The sequence below is a fragment of the Bison bison genome, unplaced genomic scaffold (assembly GCF_000754665.1).
Source record: "Bison bison bison isolate TAMUID 2011002044 unplaced genomic scaffold, Bison_UMD1.0 scf7180017864363, whole genome shotgun sequence".
Lineage (NCBI taxonomy): Eukaryota > Metazoa > Chordata > Mammalia > Artiodactyla > Bovidae > Bison > Bison bison.
In genome coordinates, this window is record NW_011494935.1 from 4,241,818 (window position 1) to 4,265,365 (window position 23,548).

A 23,548-nucleotide genomic window follows, 5' to 3' on the forward strand; every position below is an offset into this window, starting at 1 on the left:
AACAGACTGGTTCCAAATAGGAAAAGGAGTATGTCAAGGCTGTATATTGTCACCCTGTTTATTTAACTTATATGCAGAGTACATCATGAGAAACACTGGACTGGAAGAAACACAAACTGGAATCAAGATTGCCAGGAGAAATATCAATAACCTCAGATATGCAGATGACACCACCCTTATGGCAGAAAGTGAAGAGGAACTAAAAAGCCTCTTGATGAAAGTGAAAGTGGAGAGTGAAAAAGTTGGCTTAAAGCTCAACATTCAGAAAATGAAGATCATGGCATCCAGTCCCACCACTTCATGGGAAATAGATGGGGAAACAGTGTCAGACTTTATTTTTCTGGGCTCCAAAATCACTGCAGATGGTGACTGCAGCCGTGAAATTAAAAGACGCTTACTCCTTGGAAGGAAAGTTATGACCAACCTAGATGGCATATTCAAAAGCAGAGATGTTACTTTGCCAACAAAGGTTCGTCTAGTCAAGGCGATGGTCTTTCCTGTGGTCATGTATGGATGTGAGAGTTGGACTGTGAAGAAGGCTGAGCGCTGAAGAATTGATGCTTTTGAACTGTGGTGTTGGAGAAGACTCTTGAGAGTCCCTCCATTCTGAAGGAGATCAGCCCTGGGATTTCTTTGGAAGGAATGATACTAAAGCTGAAACTCCAGTACTTTGGCCACCTCATGCGAAGAGTTGACTCATTGGAAAAGACTCTGATGCTGGGAGGGCTTGGGGGCAAGAGGAGAAGGGGACGACAGAGGATGAGATGGCTGGATGGCATCACTGACTTGATGGAAGTGAGTCTGGGTGAACTCCGGGAGTTGGTGATGGACAGGGAGGCCTGGCGTGCTGCGATTCATGGGGTCTCAAAGAGTCGGACACGACTGAATGACTGATCTGATCTTATCTATATTATATTTAGGACTCTGCACCTAAGTATCCCAATTTGACAAGAAATGTTGAAATTTAAATGCTACTGATGAAAATCTCTTAACAGTAATTAATATGAATGTGCATTTTCTACATGGCAGCATCTCCACAAATTCATTCAAATAATCACTGGTATTTAGCAGGATCTTATTGATTTGAGCTGCCTTGCTAAGTGTATCTCTAAGAAACCATTAGATCATCACTGAGGTTTTCAGTTGCCTGCTCACTTTAGAGGTCAAACCAAAGCTGCCTGCAATGCTGCTGAGTTGAGGACTGGCAAGCACACAAGGGTATTTCTGGGTGACTACACTAACTGGGTAGAGTTAGTGTAGTCACCCAGAAATACTAACTAACTCACCTCAAGGCCACCTGGGACTAACCCACATTTTCAGAGCCAGAAATCTGTCTTGCTGCCTGCAAAGACTCTGGCAAAGCCAAGTATAGGGTGCATTTGTGTAGAGCTTGCCATAGCCCCAAGGGCCTCAAATTATTTCTCTGGGTCCCTGGAGCTTGTAGCTGTGTGTGTGAGCAGATGCCCCTAGTTTGAGATGGGGGCGGGGCGGGTTCTGTGGGAAGATACTTGCAAGTCCAATGACACTCTCCTGACACAGACCAAAGTCAACTGCCTTTGGTGTCAGTAAGGACTGGATTTGAAAACAAGCTACAGAGTTTTGAAGGGCAACCTGGCACTGCCATCTTTCCTTAATAGCAATGTGCATATACCCATCCACAATTATCCCCTAGAGCGGAGATAACATTCAAGAGACAGAGATGCTAGCTGAGAGCAGAGGTTTCCTTTCATTGTGTGTCTTTTTCTCTGAGCATCATCGAAGAGGTCTTGGGAAGTTGATCTTTATCCTCTAAGGAAGATGGAGTTAACAGCAGCAATTATCACTGACTGATTTCTTACCATGTGATAGACATTTGACAAACATCATTTAATCTACTCAACAACTCTGTGTTCTTGAGTGCTATTTTTATTTCCATTTTCCAGTTGAAGAAATTGAGGAGACACAGAGTTAGAGTAACTGGTGCAAGATCACTTAGCTGCAAGTGGTAGAGTCCAGATTTGAAAACAGCCTGTCTTAACCAATATCTATAGTGTCTTCCAGAATTCATCATCATTTTCATAGCTATTTACGGCAGCAGAGTACTCTATCAGCCTCCACATAGTACAGTAAATCCCTTACATATGAAGGAGTTTACTCCAATAGTGCGCCTATAAGTGCAATTTGTTTATAAGTTCACCAAAGTTAGCCTAGGTATGCAACTAACACAATCAGCCATATAGTACTGTACTGTAATAGGTATTTTTCACACAAATAATACAAACAAACACAAAAAATAAAGAAAACATTTTTAGTCTTACAATGCACTACCTTGAAAAGTATAAGTATCGTACGACAGCTAGCACACAGGGGCTGGTATTGAATGACCAGGTAAGAAGAGTTACTGACCGGAGGAGGGACAGGAGGTGGGAGACAGTGGAGCTAAAGGACTGTCAGCAATAGGAGATGAAGAGCAGCCGGCAATTTCACTCGTGCCTGATACACGTTGGCATCTTTTAAAGTTCAAAACTTCAAGGTTTGTGTGTAGGGGACTTACTGTACGGGGAGACTTTCCTTACTTCAAGTGGGACGTAGAGCACAGTGAGATTAGCTCCATTTTCAAGGACTTCAGAGAACAGACAAACAAGGAAAAATATAAAGAGATGAGAGTTCGATTCAGCCAAAGAGAAAATGTAACAGCAAATTAGAACCACAGAAGAAAACTAAACATACAGCTGTTAAGAAAGACTAGTTCTCTAGTTACCGATATGGAAGCTATGAGAGGAAAAATACCAGGCAGGAGGGTGTATAATTGCTCTAATTATGTTACAAAAATAAAATATTCATGTATGTTTATAAACGTATGGACTTTGCTGGTAGTAGTGATTGCTTCTGTAAGGGAAACTCTTCTGAAGGGAGCAGGGGAGGAGGGAGATGTAATTTTCACTGTAAACATCTTTTTATCTTTTTAACCTTTGTGCCATGTGTTTGTATTACCTAGTTGAAATGAACTTTCAAGCTAGAGCTAAGAAACAGAATGGACTGTACTTTGAGGTGGTGAGTGGACAAGGAATATTCAAACAGACACTAAAGATACCAGAGCTGGTGTAAAGACACTTTGGAGGGTAGATTGGGGCTTGGAGGTATTCTAATGACTTTCAATTATATTATACTCCTGTCCCTGGAAGTGGTACTTACACCATACTCTCTACGGGGAAAATACCTTGAGGATGGCATGTTATCTCTGTCTGAGGGTGGTCTGGGGATCCTATACGGTGTCCATGACCTTGGAGACCCCCAAATAGATGAGGACAAACTTGACTTTGAGTGTTCTACTTGGGTCATCATTTATCCTTCAAAAGGCTAAGGCCCAAGAACCTATATTCTATCATCAATTCCTGCCACTGCCTCCACAATCCAATTTCCTTTTAATATGTTGTAAATAAGCTTTTCTCTACCTTAGCTGGTTGGGCTACATTGTTCTCTCTCACTGGAATGTCCTGCCCCAAACTCTCAGCAAGCTTGCATCCTTCTTTTCCTTCCGATGTCAGTTTAACTAAGACATTCTCTGAAAGATTTTCCTTGACCATTTATCCAGGCAAGATTCTCCACTGTTCTCCAATACATTTCCTCATTTATTATCTTTAAATAAATGTGTATTAGTTTGTCACAGCTGCTGTGACAAAGTACCTGAGTGGCTTAAACAGAAGAAATGCACTGTTTCACTGTTCTAGAGGTTAGAAGTCCAAGATCAAGGTGTTGGCAGGGTAAGTTCTTGCTGAGGGCTGTGTTCCATGCCTCTGTCCTCATTTCTGGTGGTGTGCTGACAGTCTTTGGAGTTCTATGGCTTGTAGAAGCATCACACTGTCAGTTCCGTTTTCATCTTAACGTATATTATAATTCTACCTGTATGCCTCTGAATCCAAGTCTCCCCTTTTTAACAGGACATTAGTCACACTGGATTAGGACCCACCCTAACAACTTTATCTTAGTTAATTACATATGCAATAATGCTACTTCTGAATGAGGTCATATTGTGAGGTACTGGTAGTTAGGACTTAAACACATGAATTTGGTTGACACGATTCAATCCATAATAAAATGTATTCAACTTGATTTATTTGTTTACCTGTTTATTGTTTCTTATTCCTCCACTGGACTGTGAACATCATGGGGGCAGAGATGACATTTCCTTCCCTTCTGTAAGCTGGGTATTCACCGAAGTGCTTTGCATACAGTACAAATTGGACTTCATTTCTGTTAGCTTGTCTCTTATTGTTGCTAATTTGTACATTTTTGTAATAGACTCTAGATAATAATGCTTGCTTGGTTAGATGAAATTCAAATACATTTCCAAATCTGTGACTTGCTTTTTAATTTTTGAGATATCTTTTCAAAACTCACTGACAGTTTTAATTTGTTTTAATTCAGATTTCCAATCTATGTCCATTTGTGAGATGGCCAGTGATTTTTTCTTTCTTCCAGTATTTGTCTGATTTTGACTTCTAGGTTATATTAGCTTTGAATGTAAATTGGAAGTGTTCAGTGATATTATCTGTTCCTTGAACATCCAGTCAAAACTTACCGGAAAAACTCACTTGGTATGAACAGAAGGGTTTGGGGATGGGGAAAAGAGATAGTTTTTAACTATTAATTCCATTTTCATTAGTGGTTAAGATCTTTCATTGTATATTAGGATTTTTAATGATCATTCAGCTTTTCTGTTTTTCTCTTGAATCAGGTTTGATAAATTATATTTTTAAAGAAATTTATCTTGTAATGGAAAACCTTGACAACTATTGACCTAAAGCTGTAAGGAATATTTTGTATTTCTTTTTAATCTCTACATATTTTCTATTTCTTTTCTGGATTAGCTTTCCTAGGAGTATGTATGGCTTATTATAAGTCTTTTCAAAGACCAACTATTGACTTTTTCTCCCATTTATTAGTTTATCAGCTATTTTAAAATTTTTTCTTATTTTCCTATTACACTAGCTCTTCTGTTAGCTTATTCTTTATGTCCATTTTTCATAATATGAAAATTTCAGGCATTAGTTTTTCTTAAAGGTTTACAATTCAATACATAGCATTTTTACTACTTCATATTTCTAATTATCTAAACACTTCTATTATTCTTTCTTCTTTGACCTATTTTTAGTTTCTGTTCAAATATTAAAATTTTAATGCTATTTTAAATAACTGCTTAATAATTTTTTCTAATTAAATTGCTGAGTATGATATCAATTGTTTAGTATTTATTATGATTTATTTTATGTTTAGGGGATGGAAAATTTTTTAAGTAACTGTATATTCTTAAAGAAGATATCTATTATGTAACTGAGGTGACAGATTCTCTGTGTGCTCATTTCATCAAGCTTGCTAAATGTATCCTTCAAATATTTATGTGCATGTGTGCTAAGTAACTTCAGTTGTGTCTGACTCTTTGTGACCCCATGGACTGTAGCCCACCAGGCTCCTCTGTCCATGGGATTCTCCAGGCAAGAATACTGGAGTGTGTTGCCATGCCCTTCTTCAGGGGATTTTCCTGACCCAGGGATCAAACCTGTGTCTCCTGTAGCTCCTGCATTGCAGGAAGATTCTTTACCACTGAGCCACAGAGGAAGCCCTAATCTTTATATGTTCCTATTAAATTTTTATGTGCTTCAGTTGGAAATTAATCAGAAAACAACAATAATCTCCCATCAAGATTGTGGTTTTATCTTCTACACTGTTAGTTGGAATGTAATCTGGTTTAGCTACTATGGAAAACGGTAGGGAGGTTCCTCAAAAGCTAAAAATAGAGCTACCATATGAGGTTAAGAACTAACAGAACCAGACAGGGAACAACAGACTGTTTCAAAATTGGGAAAGGAGTACATCAAGGCTTTATATTGTCACCCTGCTTATTTAACTTCTATGCAGAGTATATCATGCAAAATGCCAGGCTGGATGAAGAACAAGCTGGAATCAAGATTGCTGGGAGAAATATCAACAACCTCAGATATGCAGATGATACCACTCTAATGGCAGAAACTAAAAAGCCTGTTGATTAGGGTGAAAAAGGAGAGTGAAAAAGCTAGCTTGAAATTCAACATTAAAAAAAACTTAGATCATCATTTCAGCCCCATCATTTCATGGCAAAGAGATGGGGAAAAAATTGGAAACAGGGACAGATTTTATTTTCTAGGGCTCCAAAATCCTTGTGGACAGTAACTGTAGCCATGAAATTAAAAGATGCTTGTTCCTTGGAAGGAAAGTTATGAGTAGTACTAGACAGAGTATTAAAAAGCAGAACCATCACTTTGTCGACAAAGGTCCACAGAGTCAAAGCTATGGTTTGTCCTGTAGTCATGTACGGATCTAAGAATTGGATCATAAAGAAGTCTGAATGCTGAAGAAGGGATGCTTTCAAACTGTGGTGCTGGGGAAGACTCTTGAGTCCCTTGGACAGCAAGGAGATCAAACCAGTCAAATCTAAAGAAAATCAATCCTGAATATTGATTGGAAGGACTGATGCTGAAGCTCCAATACTTTGGCCACCTCATGTGAAGAGTTGACTCATTGGAAAAGACCCTGATGCTGGGAAAGATTGAAGACAGGAGGAGAAGGGATGACAGAGGATGAGATGGCTGGGTGGCATCACCGACTCAATGGATATGAGGTTGAGCAAACTTGGGGAGATACTGAAGGACAGGGAAGCCTGATGTGCTGCAGTCCATGAGGTTGCAAAGAGTCGGACATGACTTAGTGACTGAACAACAACAACAACAACAACAAAAACTATGATCCAGCAATCCAATTCCTGAGCACATATCTGGAGAAAACTCTAATTCAAAAAGATACACTTACTCTAATGGTCACAGCAGCATGATTCACAACAGCCAAGAAATGGAAACAACTGAAACATCCATCGACAGATAAATGGATAAATATGATGTTGTACATAGACACAGTAGAATGTTACTTGACCATAAAAAAGAATGGAATAATGCCATTTGCAGCAATATGGATGGAACTAGAGATTATCATACTAAGTAAAGTAAGTCAGAAATAGAAAGACAAATACTGTATGATATCACTTACACATGAAATCTAAAATATGACACAAATGAAACAGACTTAAAGAGAACAGACTTGCAGTTGTCAAGGGGTTGCATGGTTGGGAGGGGTGCATATGGGAAGGATGGACTGGGGGGTTGGGATTAGTAGATGCAAACTATTATATACAGAATGGACAAACAAGGTTCTACTGTATAGCACAGGGAACTATATTCAATGTCCTGTGATAAACTATAATGTAAAGGAATATGAAAAACTATATATATATATAAAACTATATATATACATACACACATATATATATGTATGTATAATTGAGTTACTTTACTGTATAGCAGAAATTAACAACACTGCAAATCAACTATACTTGATAAACCAATGAAAATTTGTGGTTTAAAATTCTGTAAGTTTGTTTATACCTATTATGAGGCTATGCCCTTAGTTGTATGAAAATTTGAGTTTTCCTGGTGAACTGTAACTTTTCCAGTGTTGTGAGCCTCTTTATTTCTAAGAATTTTGCTTTAATGTCTATTTCATGTGATCTTGCTGTGCCAACTTTCTTTTGGTTAGAATTTCTTTATATTCTTCTACTTTTAGTCACTTTATGTCCTTAATTTAAAAATTAAGAGCTTTAGATTGATTTGTGCAATTTTAATCCAGTATGTTAAGTCTATCTTTATAGGAAAGTTTAACTTATGTTTTTGTGATTTGACATACTTTTTTATTTTTCCATTATATTCTATACTTTCTAGTTAAACATTTGCTTTTATGTCTCTAGTTTCTGTATTCTACTGGCTTGGATGTTATTCAATGTATTTTTATCTTTTTCAATGATTATTCTTAAAAATCTAACATGGGTACATAAAAAGTTGAAATTAATTATGTATTTATGTCCCCTGTGGAATTTAGGTTTCTTTGACTCTGCTCTGCCCCCATCCCATCTGTCTTACCAGTTGTTACCCAGAATTTAGGACTTCCCTGGTAGCTCAATTGGTAAAGAATCTGCCGCAATGCAGGAGACTTGGGTTTGATCCCTGGGTAGGGAAAATTCCCTGGAGAAGGAAATTGCAACCTCCTTTGTACTCTTGCCTGGGATTCCATGGACAGAGGAGTCTGGCAGGCTACAGTCCATAGGGTCACAAGAGTCAGACACGACTTTGTGGCTAAACCACCACCACCAACAACCAGAATTTAATTCTACCTTTGTTTTTACTACTTCTAAATAAATGTTATTGCTTTCTCATATGGTCAGTATTTATTTAAATTTCTTGAAATGTTTAAACTTTTTTTTGCTCAGCAGTTTTCTTTTATTCCATTTTTTTTCCTACTGGGTTAATGTCTCTACTAATTGCTTCAATGGAGTCTCTTACTAGTTCTTCTAGTCTTTGTCTGAAAACATCTTTATTTTGTTTATTTGTTCTCACTTTTAAATTCTATACTAGCTGTATATATATTGAGGTTAAAAGTTATTTTTCTATAGCACCATTTTCTTTATAGTCTATTTATAATGAGAAGTCTTTCTTTGCAAATAATATACATATTTAAATGTTTTTTTCTGAGATTTTTGTCTATTTTCTATCTAAATATGGCACTTTAATTTCTGAGTCTCATTCTAGTTAATCTGAAATATTAAAACAGTTTTAGTGATCTCACTCTCGCTTTCTCTGTCTCTCCTTCATGTCTAATTTTTTTTTTTTACCCTGTAGTTGCTATCTCATTAACTCACTGTACTGGTTTTGGGGTAATGTCTTTCTAACTATATTCTGGTTCACTTCTCCATTCCAGTTCATCAATTAGTTTTAAAAATCACGTGGGTTTTTTTGTCTGTTTGTTTGTTTGTTTTAACTTCAGAAGTTCTAGTTGGTTCTTTTTACATATCTGCCTGGTCATATGTGTGTGTATGAGTGTATATATATATTTTTTTCAGTCCCTTCTATTATATTTTTTAATCATATTATAACCTTCGCCTTCTATCATCTGAAGTTCTTGTTGTCTAATTCTGATTATTTGTTGTGTTATAAACTGTATTCTTGACAAATTGTTTTCACACTTTTTAAGCTTTAACATTTCAAACGCAGAAGAATGTTTCCTTTGAAAATTTTTCAGATTTATATCTGATATAAGTTCATCTTATTCAAGTTCATTTTTCAAGGTTCATTATTTTCCTGTATAGTCATATTTTTCTAGAAATATTTGTTGAAAAGACAGTGTTTTTGTTGCTGTTGAATTACCTTGGCTGTCAAAAAACAATTGAACATCTGTTCTGTTTTATTAGTCTGTATGTTCACATGTATGTCAATACTACACTATCTTGATCACAACAATTTTACAGTAATTCTTGAAATCAGGTTGTACATGTTCTCCAACTTTATTATTCATTTTAAAAGTTTCTTTGCCTATGTTAGATCTTTGCATTTCGATACAAATTTTGAGATCACGTTTTATATTTCTATAATAAATCCTGATTGGATTTTCATTGAGATTGTTTGGAATACACTCACAAATTTCAATAGAATTGACATCTTAACAACACTGAGTCTTCAAATTAGTGACTTTAGCATGTCTTTCTATTTATTTAGAGTTTTAAAAATTTCTCTCAGCAGAGATTTTAGGTAACATTTTGTTTAGTGGGTTTTTCTGATCTTTGTAAACAGTATTTTAAATTTTATTTCTAATAATTTTACCAGTTTTTAAAAATACAAATGAGTTCTCTATATTTATCTGTGACATTCCTAAATTTACTTATAGTAGTTCTTTTGAGGAATTTCCAGTACATGATCCTCTCTTCTTTGCTTAATAATTTATCTTTATTCCTTTCTAGATAATATCTTTTTTCTTCTTTATGCTTTTTAAGATTTTCCTTTATACCACAGGTTCTTAGAGATTTAATTTTGATGTGCTGTGGTGTGGTTTTCCTTATATATTCTCCATGGAGTTCATTGAGTTAACTGGATTTTTAGCTTTATAGTTTTCATCAATTAAAAAAAAATCCAAAACGTTCTTTTGCAGGTTTCCCCCTTCTAGAACTCTAAGTATACATAGTTAGTTGACTCATTACTGTCTCACAGGTCACAGAATCTTTCTTTTTGTCTTCCATTATTTTCTCTTTGCTTTATAGTTTGAATACTTTTACTCTTTTGACTTTAGTTTCATAATCATTTCTTCAGTATAAAATTGGCTGTTACTCCCACCTAGTGCATATTTTATTTAAATATAATGTACTTTCAGTTATAAAATTATGTTTCTTCTCTATATTTTTTATTTCTCTTTTCACTATGTTCAAATTTCCTCTAGATCACTGAGGATATTTATGGCAGCTATTTCAAGGACCTTGCCTACTAATTCCATGATCTCTTGTCATTTCTGGATCTGTTTCTATAGAATGATTTTTCTCCTGGAAATGGTCCCTTTACCATGCTTAATTCTAACTCTATTAGAGTTGACTGAATGTTCAACATTGTGATTATACATTGTTGGATATCTGGATTACTTGCCTCCTTTTAAAGAGTGTTGGATTTTGTTCTAACAGTCAGCTAATTAGTTGCAGGTCACATTACTTTTCTGAACTGTATTTTAAAACTTCTTTATAGGCTAAAGCAACTTTTACTCTAGTGATAAGTTATCCCACCCACTAAAGGGTGTAGGGTGTGGTCTCATGGGGTTGCTACCGAGTACACTCAGGGTCTAATGCTTACTCTCCTTTAAGTTTTCAGAACACTATTATTTTCCAGCCTGTATGAGCTCTGAATGGGCCAGCTTATGATACCCAAGTTTTCCTTTGGTTGGTCTCATGTAGTTTCATCCTGCACGTGTACACTTTGATATTTAGCAGCACCCTGGGGGGCTCTAGTCCATGGGTTGCCAAAAGAGTCAGACATTGCTGAGCACACACGCACACACACATGCAACACAATCAAAGGGACCCCTGTGAAACCTTCTGGAACTCTTTCTCTGTAGTTTCCTCTTCTCTGGCGCCCTAGCCCACAAATTCCTTTTGCCTTAGCCTTCCTGAACCCAGTCACTGAGTCTGTTGAGTTCTGCTTGGGTTTTTTCTCCCTTCTCTGTGGTCTAGGAAATGCCTACAAGCAGAAATTAGAGGAATCAAAAGTTTATCTCATTTTCTTCCCTTCTATTAGGGACGATAGGCCTATACTACTTTGTGCTCATTGTTTGAAAAGAACTGTTTTGTGTATTTTGCCCAATTTTCTGAGCTTTCATGGAGACAGGCAAGTCTAGTTTGGCTCCTCCAGCATGACCAGAAGCAGAAGATTCCAAGACCATTTGTGTATGTGCATGCTACAGCTTCCTATTTTCTGGACCAAGCAGATGGTATAAAAATCAAATTCCAGGGACTTCCCTGGTGGTCTGATGGTTAAGAATTTGCCTTGTAATGCAAGGAACACAGGTTGGATCCCTGGTCAGAGAACTAAGGTCCCACATGCTGCAGGGCAACTCAGTCCATGCCAACTACTGAGCTTGCATGCCAGAACTAAAGAGAAGCCCAGGGTGCCGCAACAGCAATAAAAAAATCCCACATGCCACAGCTAGGATCCTGATTGCCACAACTAAGACCCAGTGCATCCAAATAAAGTTCTAAAAAGGACTGAACTCCAAACACAAGTGAAGACAGACTCATTATGAATTTTCAGAGTTTGTTTTTTTTTTTATATATACTTTTCTTTGAGCTTAGGACATTGTATAATACATAAACTTCCAGTGTCCCTTTTTTGATGGGCAGACTTTTTCCCTTCAATTCTAGCCTTTCACTGAAGTTAGAGTCTTTTGAAATTATTGGTTTTATATCAGTCAGTCAGTACAGTCAGTTCAGTCGCTCAGTTGTGTCTGACTCTTTGCGACCCCATGGTTTTATATAGAAAGCTTAATTCAAAATTCCTCAAATAGTTGAGACTCAAGATGTTGGTTTCTGGACACTAAAAATCAAGTCCTTACATTATAGAGACTACCAGCTGCATCCCATTCCTCAAACTCACTTCAGGCACTCAGACTAATACCCATGCTTTCTCTTCTTTGGTCACGTTTTTGGTTTTGACCCTTTAGGATTTCCCTTACTTTCCTGGGTGCTTAGCTAGAACTAAAAGGGTGTTTATAATATTTCCACTTCTAGGTGACTTTCAGAGTATGTAGTTACATTGTTTACAAAATTTTTAGCTTATTGGCCATCACGTCAGAACCCTCCTCCCTCCCAACCTCCCCAAACCTTATGTTAAACAATTTCCCATGAAATTATATAGGTATTCATTAGTATTTTTAATGGCTTTTAAATGTTCTAAAAGTTGATCTAACTTACCAATATTTGATATTTAAGATGTTTGCATGATTTTTACTATTATTATAACTAGTTCTCTTACAAGTTTGTTTAATACAATGAATGTTTTCTTTTTTTGAGTAACCTCTCCAGATAAACTTTAAGAAGTAGAGTTTTGGGGTTGAAATCCACAAACCTGTTTAATAAGATTCCCATCTAGTTTCTACAACTTTCTTGTCTCTGTATCTTGTAATTTAATGACGAAAACCGAAAGGGGATTCAGACTGAATAGCAGCTGGATTGGTTTTCCAGGTTTCATTATTTCATGAATAATAAAAAGGGTTAAACTAATTCCTGGAAAAGATAGTATCTCTTAGTAGCCTAGAGATATGTCCAACACAAACAAGAGGTACCTGAACAAACCTCTGAGCAGTGACATGGCAGAAATAGAGCAGCTGCTTTTTTCATTCCAGTTATGCCAAGAAGGGGGGAGGTTTTCAGTCAATGCCAGCAGTTGCCACTCTGCAAGTTGTTCTAATGTAAAATAGTTTTCAAGAAAGTACCCTCTGTTATATTTTGTAATTGTTTATTTCAAACTGTTTGCATTTTCCTTTGATTTCAGGTAAGTACTTGGTCCTGCACACAAATGATCACCCCAACCTAAGAAGATGTGCGGTAGAAAATCAGATACAGCAGCTTCCTGGGTGAGAAGTCTACCAGAGGACAAGTGCCTTCTTTGACTATCTCCAGCAAAGGGTGATTAAGGTGCTAGCCTGGGGGTCAAGGACTTTCCTCAGCAACCTACCTTCTCCCTCTGTCCCTGATTTCCTCTTTGGTAAAAGAGGACACTTGGAGAAGGAAATGGCAGCCCACCAATGGCACCCCACTTCAGTACTCTTGCCTGGAAAATCCCATGGACAGAGGAGCCTTGTGGGCTGCAGTCCATGGGGTTGCTAAGAGTCGGACATGACTGAGTGACTTCACTTTCACTTTTCACTTTCATGCATTGGAGAAGGAAATGGCAACCCACTCCAGTGATCTTGCCTGGAGAATCCCAGGGACAGAGGAGCCTTGTGGACTGCCGTCTATGGGATAGCACAGAGTCGGACACGACTGAAGTGACTTAGCAGCAGTAGCAGCCAGTATTCTTGCCTAGAGAATCCCGTAGACAGAGGAGCCTGGTGGGCTGCTGTCCATAGCGTCACACAGAGTCGGACACGACTTAGCATGCATGCATGCATTGAAGAAGGAAATGGCAACCCAGTCCAGTATTCTTGCCTGGAGAATCCCAGGGACAGAGGAACCTGGTGGGCTGCCGTCTGTGTGGTTGCACAGAGTGGGGCATGACTGAAGCGACGCAGCAGCAGCAAGAGAGGACACTTACCTGTGATCTCTCCGATTTTTATTAACATTTCCAAAGACTAAATATAAGATGTCAACTAGCTTTTATGCATTTTTAGAAAGGTTAATTCTTTAGGACTTTTCTTCACTTTTTTTGGTTTGTTTATACCACTATTATACCTCTTATGTGGTTATCTTTTTTTTTTTTTCTTTTTGTCTTTCTTCCCCACTGAGCGGTAAGCTATTTGGGGTTGAAAATTGTTCTACACATCCCCCATATTCCCCAAACCCAACACATATCTAGCATGTAGGAGTTGCTCAGCAAATATCTGTTGGATCAATATGAGATTTCTAATGTAAAATTTTATTTCACTGATGCCATTTAAATTACTTACTGCTAATGTTTATTTGTATGTCAAAATTTAGTAGTATACTAACTTTCTATATTATATATATTTTTACGTATTTTTATATTGTCTTTAATCTTCCAGTTTTAAAAAATAATCTTCCCAGAAGCGCTCAAGCAGTTAGTTCCTTCAGTTCAGTTCAGTTCAGTTTAGTCACTCAGTCGTGTCCGACTCTTTGCGACCCCATGAATTGCAGCACGCCAGGCCTCCCTGTCCATCACCAACTCCCGGAGTTCACTCAGACTCATGTCCATCGAGTCAGTGATGCCATCCAGCCATCTCATCCTCTGTCATCCCCTTCTCCTCCTGCCCCCAGTCCCTCCCAGCATCAGAGTCTTTTCCAATGAGTCAACTCTTCGCATGAGGTGGCCAAAGTACTGGAGTTTCAGCTTTAGCATCATTTCTTCCAAAGAAATCCCATGACTGAGTGTGTGTGTAGGCACTGTGACAACTGACATGATGCTTGAAAGTGAAGTGCCCAATACATGTTTGCTGAATAAATATGCTTTTTGCATGTGACAAATGGTAATCATGACACTAGACCAAGTAGGCCTAATATTTTTTGAGCCTTGAAAACCTGTGCTTTGCTTTGTGAAGTGTGATTCCAGCTGAAGATTAACCTAAGCCTTCTTTTATACTTGCATTGATTGGTTATCCACAGAGAAAACAGTGTTGAATTCACATAATCCAAATTCATTAGGAATTGAGCCACATTTCTATGTGTGAAACCCTCTGGACCTTTTTTCCCCTTAGCTCGGAGACGCTCTGTATTGCCTTTATCTGCAGTGCAGATTTCTACCGTTGAGTCTATAATGTCAATGGAAGCTCCAGAGGAGAAATGGGACAATGTATGGAATGGGACCCAGATGGATGGCTCACAGTGGAAATCTTACCCCTGCTGGTCTGGCCTCCAGTCTCTGATTCTCATTCTAGTGAATCTGACACATTAGGAAAGACACTTTGGCTAGTTTTGTTTTCCTTCTCCATCTCTGTCTTTCTCTCACACTCACACACTCTCAGCAGACAGAATATTATAGTGGTTGAAGACAGTCTTTGAAATTAGGCAAATTTAGATCTCAGTCCTGCCACTTTTTTTTTTGTTGTTGTTTTTCTTTGTAACTTTAAATGAATTGGGGTTTTTTGTTTGTTTTTAGTTTTACTTGGTGCTCAGTTCTTTATCTTTTAGGACAAAAAATAGTATTTTCTTGGCCTATTGTTGAGTAAAGTCAGTAAGATGATTCAGGGGGACTTCTTAGCATCACGGTTGGGATTAAGCAGTTAATGCTGACTACCTAGCACATAGTCTCACTTGTTTAATTCCACAACTTTCTTCCGATACCTTATTACAAATAAGATTACTAACTTTTCCTTCTGTTGGATACAAGCATTCTATTTAAGCCTTTAATAAGCAAGAGAACTGCATAGATCAGGAATTCAGGGGATAAGCAAGTACATCATGCTTCACTTATGGGAAAATACAGATGACTGACATGAAAGAAGAAAAGAAGAGCTGTGGGAAGGCTGAATAAGTTTGGTAGAGTTCAGGTATTAGAGTTCTCCTTATTGACTCATGGGAGAGCTCATCAGGTCCTCTGATTTTAAAGTTCACTTATTTTTAGTTTATAAACAATTCTAACAAGTAGGACATGTTCTCATCTCTGAGGGGGAGTAGTCTTTCTGGACTCGGTGACTCAGATTTTAGGAAAAACAGGTAACTCGTTATGAAAAGTGCTCAAAGTCTAATCACAAGGAAAGAGAAGAAACAGAACATTCAGATTTATTTTTAAAGGGAACAATTACTTAGAGGAATATGTCTGATACTGCATTCTTTCTATAGGATGTCAATATATAATAGGCACTGAGAAGTTACTTGATCAATAGGTGTGGAAAACACTAGGTTAAATAATGTTAAAAAGATCATCATTCCTCTTCATGGCTTCACAGAGTCTTTAGTATATTGAAATATACTCTGAATCTCTAAGAAAGAAGGGTGTGTAGCTAGTGTATACTGAGTTTCCCAATCTAACTTGATCACAGAACCCCCTTTAATGGAATATTCATATCACTAGTATTCCGTAGAGCCTATTTTGGGTTATTGTGATCTCTGGCTTTCATGTGAGTATGGACTATTGGTCAAACAGTCCAACACTTGTCAACAAGTGATAAGGGAATCACAGTAGAGGGATATCCCTCACAGTAGAGGGATAGAGTCATAGTGACATCACAGAGCCATTTGGAAAAATTAGATTGTGTTTAATTAATGTCATGTTTTAGAAGTAGGAAACACCATCAAAGTAGTTATTTTAGTTTGAGAAATTCAACTTTAGAAATACTCATAAAACCCTGCATACCTTTTTAAAGATTGCTCATGAATACGGTATTTATAATATTAAAATACTTAATGACTAAATGTCTATCAGTAAGAAATTGCTTGGATAAATTATGATCCAGCTTATATGATGGAAAACAGATGTTCAAAAGAATGTAGTAATTTCACCTGTACTGGTAGGGAAATATACACATAACATACTATTGGGAAAAAAAGAGACTGTTGTCGAGCATATGCATGGCAGGCTAAACATTTATTTTAAAAGTTAAATACATATGACAGAGAGAAAGAAATGAATGAATAAATGAATAAAGTGTGTGTGTTTATAGACACACACTTATGAATGCACCTGGGGAACAAGAAAGACAACTTTCCATTTTTTATGTATGACTTCTGCTTCCAGTTAGAGTAGAGAATGTTTTAAGAGACTGCTGCTCCCACCCTGACAGTCAGATGAAACTAGATAGGTCACAAAATCCTATTTCTAAAAAAGTCATTGGAGAGTTGAGGATGCAAAGCAATCTAAATAAAACAAACAGAAAGGGATAAGCAATTCCTAGGAGAAAGAATACCACCACTCCTTTCACTTCCAAAGACATGGTAGAAAAAGAATGAAACCTGTCACAGATGGGGGCAAGGAGAAACAAGCTCAATATGTAACAATCTTTTCATGGCTAGCTATGGAATGGCATGATAGATTAGAATCCTGAGCAAATCCAAACCCAAGCAAGAACACTCTCACCTGTCAACTCTTTACTATAGCACTGCAACCAAGTGTACAGGGTTAGAGTGCCCAAACCTGTGGTGGGTGGGCCAAGAGGTCTGATAGAGACTTACTTTAAGGAGCATGGGCCTTCATCAAGTATAATGCTTCTTTTCATTTTTTTAAAGGCATTAGTCTTCCAAATGGCAGGTGGCAGCCTTGTGGCAGGGTCATATGATGGGGAGATTTCACAAGGCACAAACACCTAAAAGATTGATGGCTGTGTCATAAAACAGGAGGATCTCCAACAATTTCAAGAGCTGACAGGTTGATGGTAGAATGTAGAGGAAACTCAAGATTCTCACTAATAATGAAATCCTGAGCCCTGATGAAGGCAAAGCTCCAATCCTGTCCTCAAATATTTGAAGCAAGTGGTGAACTGAATTTAACAAAAGTTCCAACAAATCCCAGATCCAGTTCAATTATAGATTAGTTGGTCCAACTGACTCAACTTTTCACACTAGCGGTCTGAAGACAAAGGTTATCCTCTTTTCAAGGAGTTAATATTTGTTTCATTCTATTTTTTTTTTTTACATACAATGTCCAGCATGAAACCAAGAATTATGTGATAAGCAAAGAAACAGGAGAAGGTGATTTACAATAAAGAGAAAAAATAGTCAGTATAAGTAGTTCAGATGTTGGAATCAGAAGACAAGGATTTTGACTGTGATAAATATGTTATAAAATTTAGTTTGGAGGAAAGTGAAAAATTCAGAGACAGAATTTTAAGCAAAAAATGAAGACTAAGAAAGAACCATATTTTTAGATTGCATGCATTTTATCATTTACATTTGGGCAGTGTTAAGACATTTAAAAATCTTTTTAAGCGACTTTAAAAACAGTTTTATGAATCTTTCCATGTGAAATGGTTCAAGAATAATTGAAACAGTTTAGAGGGAAACCTCAATTCTATGGGGGGGAAAAAAAAAAACTTCAATGAAGATCTATGCACTGGGGTTTATTGGCAATAATGGTTCTACCATACTTGGAGGCAAAGAATCAAGGTCTCTAGATGGACATCTAGACATTACAATAGTGACCACATCAACAGTATTTCTAAAAGCCTATGTATCGGAGGTAGACTTTCCAATCCAGCAGTACAATTTCAGGATAAACAATATCCTGAGGGGAGAGGGAGAATCACTGGTTTCTCTGGGAAGAACTTTTTCATCTTTTTAAGAAGTAACAGTAGATTCGTTTGCTGTCATAGGCATAATGCTATTACAGAGTAATGGGCATGCTGTCCAGGATGGTCAAGTTCAGTCTAAGCTGGATGTGGCAGAAGCCAATATATGTTCATTTCTAGATTTGATTAATCTGTACAGAAGGATATTGTATTTTCAGGGCAACATTCTTTATATAATGCTACTGGTGGAGATAAACACAGATGGAACAGAAAAACAGGCAGAGTGATCAGCAATAGGGTGAACCATGTTTAAAATTGAATTACATGAAACCTTAATCTGGGGGCTTTAGTGATGGTGCATCTTCTCAATTTACAGCATGTATCCAGATTCTCACACAAATTCTCATCAAGCAGAGAAGCTCTTTGGTCATGATTCTTGTGGTATACATTTCAGGTTTTTATATATGCTTCCTAGTCCAAACATAGATTAGTTATTATGATAAATCTTTCCTTGAGGATTAAGGATCTGTAAAACCTCAGCATTTTCAGTTCTTCTCAGTAAAGGTAATGAACACAACAAGCTTAGTATGTTTCAGTGCATCCTTGACTAGAATTTGTGATTGCTTCCTTTTCTCACTTCCTTCAAGACTGTGTGTGTTCTCTTAAAAAATGGAAAAAATCAAGGTTTTTTTTTCCTTAAAATGAAGTGACAGCTGAGATACAGATTACTGATGAGGTGAGAAGTTCCTCTGAACACATGTTCAGTGGGAGAATATGCAAAAAAGAGATAGAATTCCTTAACAAGACTTTTTCTATTTTTCATTCTATGAGAGTCCTGTTTCTAACACCTTGGATTAAGATACGACAAAAAAAAAAAAAATTGTGATTGAGGGAGAGGGAAATAACATCATTGGTTTGACTTGTCACTTCTAACACCAAACATTGGCTCAGAAACAGACTGTACTTGCTGGAAAACAGGTTGAGCTGTATTGCTTGTGGTGGCTTTTTGTTGGAAGGAATTTTAAACTTCTGCTTGTCAGTCACCTGCAGGGGGAAGGGGAGTGGAAAATGACAAGTAGTTGTGGCAAGGAGAGCATATGGTCATCTCTCTCTGCTGCCCAAGGTTTCATGGAATATGCTGTTCTCTGGGACCTCCTACCTGCGTCAGGTATAAGCATATGTGCTACGCTGGATCTTAACCCACTGGCTTGAATCCAGTTATCTCTCTCCTCAGGGGTTAGGATGAAGGCAAGCCATGGGCATGCTCAGCATTATGAAAATAAAGATTACCATTATATTTTCAACCAGAAAGTCTCTTCCTCTTCCTGATTCCAAAGGCCTATCTGTTAAGCAGCTATTGTCTATATTATACATATTTGGATAATGTCTATGAAGCAAGTTGGACATTGGCTTAGGGAGTTTGGCTAAGACATGGATTTTTTTTTTTTTTTCTCCATGCATTGGGAATATACAACCCTGCCTCAAGAAACACACACATCTTTCATAGCGTTCCTGATTGTCCCCTGTAGTCAGATCCAATATTTTCCATTTCTGGTTTCCTAGATATCCTGTCAATCTCAATTAAAAAAAAAAAAAGGAAGAAAAAAGCAAGAGCAATATAGAAATAAAAAGAGCCAATTTTGCTTGTTTCACACAGTTTATAATCTTTTGTTTAACTAATTGTTGAGGTTTGGTCCTGACTACTGATATCCTGGAGAGTGTTTTGATATCCATTTCAAAACACCTGGGCAACTGAACATTGGAAAACCCTCAAAACCTTTGAATTCATAACCAATCAATAAAGATTTTAAGTTTCTAGGAAACAATGGTATGTTTCCATTTCTCTATCCTCCAGAAATGCTTATATGTGGTAGCCATTCTGTAACTAATAGATTAATTGTAATTAACAGCCATGGCAAATAGATGGGAAAACAATGGAAACAGTGAGAGACTTTATTTTCTTGGGCTCCAAAATCACTGCTGATGGTGACTGCAGCCATGAAAATAAAAGATGCTTGCTCCTGGAAGAAAAGCTATGACCAACCTAGACAGCATATTAAAAAGCAGAGACATTACTTTGACAACAAAGGTCCATCTAGTCAAAGCTAGTTTTTCCAGTAGTCATGTATGGATGTGAGAGTTGGACTCTAAAGAAAGCTGTGTGCTGAAGAATTGATGCTTTAGAACTGTGGTGTTGGAGAAGACTCTTGAGAGTCCCTTGGACTGCAAGGAAATCCAATCAGTTCATCCTAAAGAAAATCAGTCCTGAATAGTCATTGGAAGGACTGATGCTGAAGCTGAAATGCCAATACTTTGGCCACCTGATGCAAAGAACTGACTCCTTGGAAAAGACCTTGATGTTGGAAAAGATTGAAGGCAGGAGGAGAAGGCAATGGCAGAGGATGAGATGGTTGGATGGCATCACCGACTCGATGGACATGAGTTTGAGAAAGCTCTGGGAGCTGGTGATGGACAGGGAAGCCCAGCGTGCTGCAGTCCATGGGGTTGCAAAGAGTCAAATACAACTGAGCAAATGAACTGAACTGAGGCTGTAATTAAAGAAGGCTGAGCGCCCAAGAATTGATGCTTTCAAATTGTGGTGCTGCAGAAGACTCTTGAGAGTCCCTTGGACAGCAAGATCAAACCAGTCAATCCTAAAGGCAATCAATATGCATTGGAAGAACTGATGCTGAAGCTGAAGCTCCAATACTTTGGTCACTTCAAGTGAAGAGCCAGTTTATTGGAAAAGACCCTGATGCTGGGAAAGATTGAGAGCAGGAAGAGAAGGGGGCAACAGAGGATGAGTTGGTTGGATGGCATCACTGACTCAATGGGCATGAGTTCGAGCAAACTCTGGGAGATAGTAAAGGACAGGGAAGCATGGTGTGCTTCAGTTCATGGGGTCGCAGAATCAGACACAACTTAGCGACTGAACAACAACATTCTGTAATTCAGTATTGAGTGAATAAAGTATTTCTGGAAGGTGTACCAGGTACTCAGCAACATGCTAGTTACATGTGGAAAACAAACAGATGGAGTCCTTGTGTTCTCCCTTCTGGTCTAGTTGACTGTTGCATGGGGTCTATTTGTCCTTCACAGTACTCTATCCGAGTTATATTTCTACAACCCTAATTTTATCACATTTACATCCTACACTTCCCTCATTGTTTATTCAATTAAGTTCAAATGAACACACTCAATGAACTAGTTGCAAACTATTTGCTTCCTTAGCTCTTACCAACCCAACAGACAAATTATGTCTCCGCACAAGATTTCTAGCAAATTCAGAGATTCATGTTTGTTCCCCCTGGTCCCCCTGACTCAATCATTCTTTCCCAAGGACTTGACCCAATACTCTTCAAGCTGCAATTAAATGCCACCTCCTCCAAAGATCTTTACTTATACTCCATCCCTGGCCATCTCTTCTTCTTCTTCCTTACATTACATAATGCCATAGCGCGGCCAAGAGGAGTTACCCCCATGTCCGAGGTCAGGGGCAGCGGCCGAGAGTACCAGTCTGCAATGGCACAGGAACCGCCTAGAGGAGCTACCCTGCCTCCGCGGTCGGGCGGGGGGGTGGCAGAGAGGAGTTACCCCACGACCCTAAGACCAAGGCCAGGGGCAACGGCCAGGAGGAGCTACCCCACGCCCCCACGCCCGAGGCCAGGGGTGGCGGGTGGAAGGAGCAACCCATGCCCGAGGCCAGGGGCAGCAAGGAGAGGAGTTACCCTGAGTCATGGCTGCGCGGGCACAGGAGGGCATAGAGGAGCTATCCCACATTGAAGGTCAGGAAGGGCGGTAGTGAGGAGATACCCCTCATCCAAGGTAAGGAGCAATGGCTGTGCTTCGCTGGAGCAGCTGTGAAGAGATACTCCACGCTCAAGGTAAGAGAAACCCAAGTAAGACGGTAGGTGTTGCAAGAGGGCATCAGAGGGCAAACACACTGAAACCATACTCACAGAAAACTAGTCAATCTAATCACACTAGGACCACAGCCTTGTCTAACTCAATGGAACTAAGCCATACTGGTGGGGCAACCCAAGACGGGCGGGTCATGGTGGAGAGATCTGACAGAATGTGGTCCACTGGAGAAGGGAATGGCAAACCACTTTAGTATTCTTGCCTTGAGAACCCCATGAACAGTATGAAAAGGCAAAATGATAGGATACTGAAAGGGGAACTCCCTGGGGCAGTAGGTGCCCAATATGCTACAGGAAATCAGTGGAGAAATAACTCCAGAAAGAATGAAGGGATGGAGCCAAAGCAAAAACAATACCCAGTTGTGGATGTGACTGGTGATAGAAGCAAGGTCTGATACTGTAAAGGGCAATATTGCATAGGAACCTGGAATGCCAGGTCCATGAATCAAGGCAAATTGGAAGTGGTCAAACATCACCAGATGGTCAACACCGAAATCAGACTGATTATATTCTTTGCAGCCAAAGATGGAAAAGCTCTATATAGTCAGCAAAAACAAGACCAGGAGCTGACTGTGGCTCAGACCATGAACTCCTTATTGCCAAATTCAGACTTAAATTGAAGAAAGTAGGGAAAACCACTAGACCATTCAGGTATGACCCAAATCAAATCCCTTATGATTATACAGTGGAAGTGAGAAATAGATTTAAGGGCCTAGATCTGATAGATAGAGTGCCTGATGAACTATGGAATGAGGTTCGTGACATTGTACAGGAGACAGGGATCAAGACCATCCCCATGGAAAAGAAATGCAAAAAAGCAAAATGGCTGTCTGAGGAGGCCTTACAAATAGCTGTGAAAAGAAGAGAAGTGAAAAGCAAAGGAGAAAAGGAAAGATATAAACATCTGAGTGCAGAGTTCCAAAGAATAGCAAGAAGAGATAAGAAAGCCTTCTTCAGCGATCAATGCAAAGAAATAGAGGAAAACAACAGAATGGGAAAGACTAGAGATCTCTTCAAGAAAATCAGAGATACCAAAGGAACATTTCATGCAAAGATGAGCTCGATAAAGGACAGAAATGGTATGGACCTAACAGAAGCAGAAGATATTAAGAAGAGATGACAAGAATACACAGAAGAACTGTACAAAAAAGATCTTCATGACCCAGATAATCACGATGGTGTGATCACTGACCTAGAGCCAGACGTCCTGGAATGTGAAGTCAAGTGGGCCTTAGAAAGCATCACTATGAACAAAGCTAGTGGAGGTGATGGAATTCCAGTTGAGCTATTTCAAATCCTGAAAGATGATGCTGTGAAAGTGCTGCACTCAATATGCCAAGTATTTTTAATGGCTTTTAAAT

The 23,548-nt window shown here is 38.4% G+C and overlaps 1 protein-coding gene across 4 annotated transcripts in view; it reads right to left on the bottom strand.

Annotated features, from left to right (window-relative positions):
- The window catches only part of ATP10B (ATPase, class V, type 10B), a 390,227-nt gene that overhangs the window by 266,779 nt on the left and 99,900 nt on the right, over positions 1-23,548 (bottom strand). The window lies entirely within an intron of this gene.